This window comes from Drosophila willistoni, unplaced genomic scaffold (genome assembly GCF_018902025.1).
Source record: "Drosophila willistoni isolate 14030-0811.24 unplaced genomic scaffold, UCI_dwil_1.1 Seg171, whole genome shotgun sequence".
Taxonomy (NCBI): Eukaryota; Metazoa; Arthropoda; class Insecta; order Diptera; family Drosophilidae; genus Drosophila; species Drosophila willistoni.
Window position 1 is genome coordinate 1238773 of NW_025814133.1, and position 5520 is coordinate 1244292.

The 5520-nt window shown below is 34.2% G+C and overlaps 1 long non-coding RNA gene across 1 annotated transcript; it reads right to left on the reverse strand.

Annotated features, from left to right (window-relative positions):
- Positions 1-638: 638 nt before the first annotated feature.
- On the reverse strand, positions 639-1535 carry LOC124461003. The gene is made up of 3 exons (XR_006954892.1): positions 1457-1535; positions 1324-1384; positions 639-1225 (listed from the first exon to the last, which is right to left on the reverse strand). It is a non-coding gene; the product is annotated as an uncharacterized LOC124461003 (long non-coding RNA).
- Between the last annotated feature and the right edge of the window lie 3985 nt (positions 1536-5520).

A 5520-nucleotide genomic window follows, 5' to 3' on the forward strand; every position in this document is an offset into this window, starting at 1 on the left:
CAAGGAAACGAAAGCTTCAGGGTGCTACTGAAAGCATTACAACGGAGCATCTTTCAGAAGCACTTTCTTCAAAGAACAAGAGAGGGCAAAGGCGAGCATTACGAAAGGATTTAATAGAATATCAGTGTTTACCACTTGGAGAGCTATCCGAAGAAGCACAGTAATGTAAAAACAAGGACTACAAATGGTTCAGATACACTAATACATTAAAAACTTCTCGTGTTAGACAAAATGAAGACCTTTTTAACATGCTAGCAGCCTCTTCGGACCCACTTATTGCATCACTGAGACACGTGCGATCACGAAAGGATTTGGAAAATAGCAACTATAGTCCCGAAATGTTGAGTTTATTAGATACTGATGTAAATATTGAAAATTATTTTGAAGAAAATCAGCCATCAATAGCAAATTTTCAATATCAAGTTTCATCCCGATAGCTCTGAATGGTGCTGGTAAAACATCGATGGTTGCGTACCTCGATATTTTGAGTCTTTTGAAAAAAAAACCTCGATATGTATCGAAGTTTAAATTAATATTTAACTTAGAGCGTAAAAATCATGTTAAATTCCCGTTTAAAGAATAACACTGAAAGAATATTAATATTCAAAAAAATAAATTATAAATTGCAAAACAAAAAATAACGTGTTTCATATATTTCGTTTAATTTACATAAGCTATGGTAACTAATTATTGTTATAGATTACTTTTGATATCCATTCGTTTTTATTTACAAATACAAGTATGTATATCAACTTGCTTGGGTTTGAGAGAACACCGTTTCTCACTTACTATAAGTCCAGCTTTGCTGAACATATGTTCACTTTCAGCGGACGTTGCAGAAACACAAAGAAATTTTTTAACACAGCTTGTGATCATTTGAGGTCTGCAAAGTAAATGTATTGTCATTAAACGTTATAATTATTTTAATATCAGAGTCAGAGCTTTCAGTGTTGAAATATTGACGCATTCCCAGAATTTAATCCTTCCCATTACTGTGAATATTTGTAGAATTCCCTAAATCAAGAAAATTGAAAAGTGGCTCTTGTGTAGCAGAAGACCAGACTAGACCAGACTGGCAGGCTGGTGGAAGTTGGGCATGGTACGTTAATTGCAGAAAGCTCATTTTCCAAAAATTTTATAAAGTAGTCCCAAACTTCAGACTTCCCATATTTTGTTCGTTCATTGGGTGTCTCATCATTGTCATCGTTAGAGTCAGTATTGCAATCTACACAGAAGAACGTACATATGTATTTACATGCATGTTAAAAATGGAAATATGTACATATGTACATGGCACATGTGTGTCTCATTTGTGATGTTTACCTTTGTCATTAAAATCCTTGAGAAATTTGTCCATGTCTACAGCACTGCCAACACCAATATCCTAAAATAAGGAGGCATTCAATTAATCTTTTGCTTTCATTGTTTATAAACACAATTATAATTTTTAACTTACCTAGCTTTTTACTTTCTCGCAAATTTTTTGTAAGTGATGACAATTTTTTTTAGTGATGCGAGAAACCTCGAAACATCGAAGTTAAAATATCGAGCACCCGCAAGAAAATAAAAAACCTCGATGTATCGATGAAACATCAATACAATTCCCAGCTCTAGCTCTGAAGATGGCGGCGTCAAGTTGATTTGCACAGACGGACGGACGGACGGGCAGACGGTCATGGACGACTCAGCTTCTCATGCTGATCAAGAATATTCTTGATGTATATACATATATACTACTATAGGGTCGGAAACGTCTCCTTCTGGGTATATAAACCGCATTTTTGATGAAGTGATTAGGGAAAACAAAATTATTTTATATGTTGAAAAAAATATAAAAAACTATCCAGTGCCACACAAGACGCAAGCAGTTCACAGTTTGTTAGGCTTGTGTTCCTATTTTAGGAGACAATTGTATGATTTATTAAAAAAGGTTAAACAGTTTGAATTTGGGGAAAATGAGTTGAATTGTTTTTTTAAATTTAAAAAAGAAATTGATGAAAGCAACTGTATTGGCTATCTACAATCCTAATGATGAAACTGAATTACACTGTGATGCCAGTGCTTTATGGTTTGGAGCAGTTCTGCTTCAAAAAAAAAAGGATAAGCGGTTACACCCAATTTCTTATTTTCCAAACGCACTCCAGAAACAGAGGCAGAATACCACAGTTTTGAGCTAGAAACACTAGCAATAATATAATATGCGTTACGCAGGTTTAGAACTTATGTGCAAGGAAAACGTTTTAAAATACTAACGGATTGTAATTCCTTGACTTTGACATTAAATACAGTAGAGCTTAATCCAAGAATTGCTAGATGGTCGTTAGAATTACAGGAATACTGTTACGAGCTAGTGCATATATCCGGCAAACAAATGCAACATGTAGATGCGTTGAGTAGGTGCACAAACATTATGATCACAGAATCTAATAGTTTTGAAACAAATTTAGTTATTTGCCAATCAAAAGATGAATAGATTCAGAGTATAAAAAAATGTTTAGAAGAAAGGGAACACAAACTGTTCGAAATGCGAAATGGTATATTATATAGTAAAACAAATTACAAAAGGGTTGTATTTTATGTACCGGAAGATTTGGAAGAGCATGTATTACATAAATATCACGACGAATCAGGGCATATTGGCAGGGACAAAATGATAAATGCAATACGAAGATGACACAGAGGTTTCCAAATATGAAGGAGAAGACAATAAAACATATTAGAAATTGTTTTAAATATATAGCGTATTCACCAAAAACAGGAAAAGGAGATGGTCTTTTGCATATCATACAGAAAGGAAATAAGCTCTTTGATACAGTTCACATTCATCATTATGGGCACGTAGATTCAGGAATATCAAAGAAGCATATTTTAGTTGTTGCAGATGCATTTACGAAAATTGTTACATTATACGCCACGAAAATTACAAACACTAAAGAAGTCATTAAAGGATTAGGAGATTATTTTCGATCATATAGTAGACCGAAGTGTATAATATCGGATCAAGGCTTTACATCGGGAGAATTTGAAAATTTCATGAAAGAAGCAATTATAAAACATATAAAAATAGCTACGAGGTCGCCAGAAGCAAATGGACAAGTGGAAAGGATTAATTGAAGTTTAGGAAGTTTAGGAAGTTTATGATTGCAAAATTCACTGAGCCTGAGAATGGATAGTACTGGGATGTGGTCATTGAAAAAGTCGAATTTTCGTTCAACAATACGCAACATCGTAGCGTCAAAAAATTACCTGCAAAGATGCTTTTTGGTTTAGCACAAATAGGAGAGGTTAGTTATGATTTGAAAGAAAAGTTAGACGAAGCGAAAAGTAGATGACGTTAGTAACAGAAATGTAGAAAATATTTGAAAATTTTAGAATCGGCTCAGGCCGATAATGAAGAATACTATAACAATAAAAAAGAAAGTTACACCGTTATATCAAGAGGGTGATTCTATAATGGTGAAAATGTTTGATAGTACCGCAGGAATAACGAGGAAGTTTATTCGTATTAGCTTCCAAAAAAGTGCTTCCATTTAAATTCAAAGATTATAATACCCATGAAAATAATATCGAGCGTGGTCGTCCCAAAATTTTTTTCTCTAAGTGTTCAAGCCGAACAAAAAGAAAAAGGATTGCTGACTTGGATGAGTCAGCTGCTAAATATTTGCTGCTTAATATTTGCTGCGGTTGGATACAAAATTTTTACTGCAAATGCTAATAAAGTTATTTCGTTTATCTGGGAAGCGAATTTAATAAAGTATTAATATATTCTCATTAGAAAAAGAAAAAATAGAGTTGCAGGAAAATATAATAAATTATGTAGTCGCCGTCCTGTTTTCAATCTAATACTAAGCTAACATCGGCTGTGCCGAAATTTATATGTCCTTGGCCATGCAATCCTTGGCCATAATATTTTTACATGTTCCAAACTCTTTTTCTGCAACTTAATTCATCAATGCACAGACAAATCCTTCCACATATCATTTCCGTTTCTTGATTTGCTTCTTCCACATCCCCTTTTACATACATGATTGACACGCATACACATACAGTTTATGTAGCGTTGCGTCTATGTGTGTATGCGTGTGCTCTGATCATTCGAGCAATGACGTAGTTGGCTGCTGGCAGCGCTGCCTTCATAGGGATACTCCAATTTCTTCAACTATTTTTTTTACATAACCATATGATATAGTGGTCCGGGTTATAAGTATCAAGTTTCATTCCAATAGCTCTTAAAATGGCTGAGTAAAACGCATACGCAACGACGGTGCAGATCATGCAGATCAAGAATATATAAATTTATGGGGTCGGAAACGTCTCCTTCTGTGCGTTACAAACATCTGTCCAATTTTATAATACCCTCTGCAAGGGTATAATGAGATTTTAATGGAAGTTCTGGATATAGCGAATAGAAACAAAAAGTTGAGAACAATCATTTGGAAGACAGACACTTGATTGACACGTCATATGTTTGCCTTAATATGAACTGAAGATACTTCGAAAATATATGGCAAAACCTACGACCAGCATAACGTGCGGATGCTGTGCGATTTCACTTTATAATGGAATCAACAGAGTTGAGTATAGAGGAGGGAAAATACTTCAAAGACAAAAGTAAAAATTCTTTTTTGACGAAGATAACTGTTGGTAACAAAATAGTATTTGTTCAGCATATTTTGTAACTGACAAAATAAAACAAAATGGAATGAACAGGAACAAAATTATTTTTGAAAAATATAAACCTTTTGCCATCAAAATAGGACTTCTTGTTGCTTGGTATTATCTTCTGCCTACCGTTCATAAATTTTAACTCATAGATCATCCATAATTAAATATGCTAGGGTACCGATTAGAGAGTTTTCGGAGAAAGCTGATGTGTCGAGAACCAAAAACATAAAAAAGTTTCTTCCGCATTTAAAGAAAAATTTCTTGAATAGCAACAAATGAAGACCTACTTACTTACTTTCACCTGATCCTTTCATAACAGTACAACGAAAATAACCAGCTAAAAGAAAAGTCTAATACTAAGCTAACATCGGCTGTGCCGAAATTTATATGTCCTTGGCCATGCAATCCTTGGCCATAATATTTTTACATGTTCCAAACTCTTTTTCTGCAACTTAATTCATCAATGCACTGACAAATCCTTCCACATATCATTTCCGTTTCTTGATTTGCTTCTTCCACATCCCCTTTTACATACATGATTGACACGCATACACATACAGTTTAGATTTTTATCTTCACTTTAAGTATTTTTGCCCATAGAAGTCCGACCACTGTGCTAGAGTAGGCTTGTCCAGTCATTCTATATTACTACGGACCAGAATTCTTTTTTCTATTTATCTAATTAGATGTTTCACCAACTACACCACCCGAACCTTTTCGTGTTCTTTTCCAATCTATTAACAACTTTTCTCACTTTTTCTCCCCTCATCTTTTTGTCACTTTCCTTCGTTTTTTTCTTTACAACAACCTACAACGAAATTGCTGATAATAGTTTCGAAGTAGCACTTTACGCAA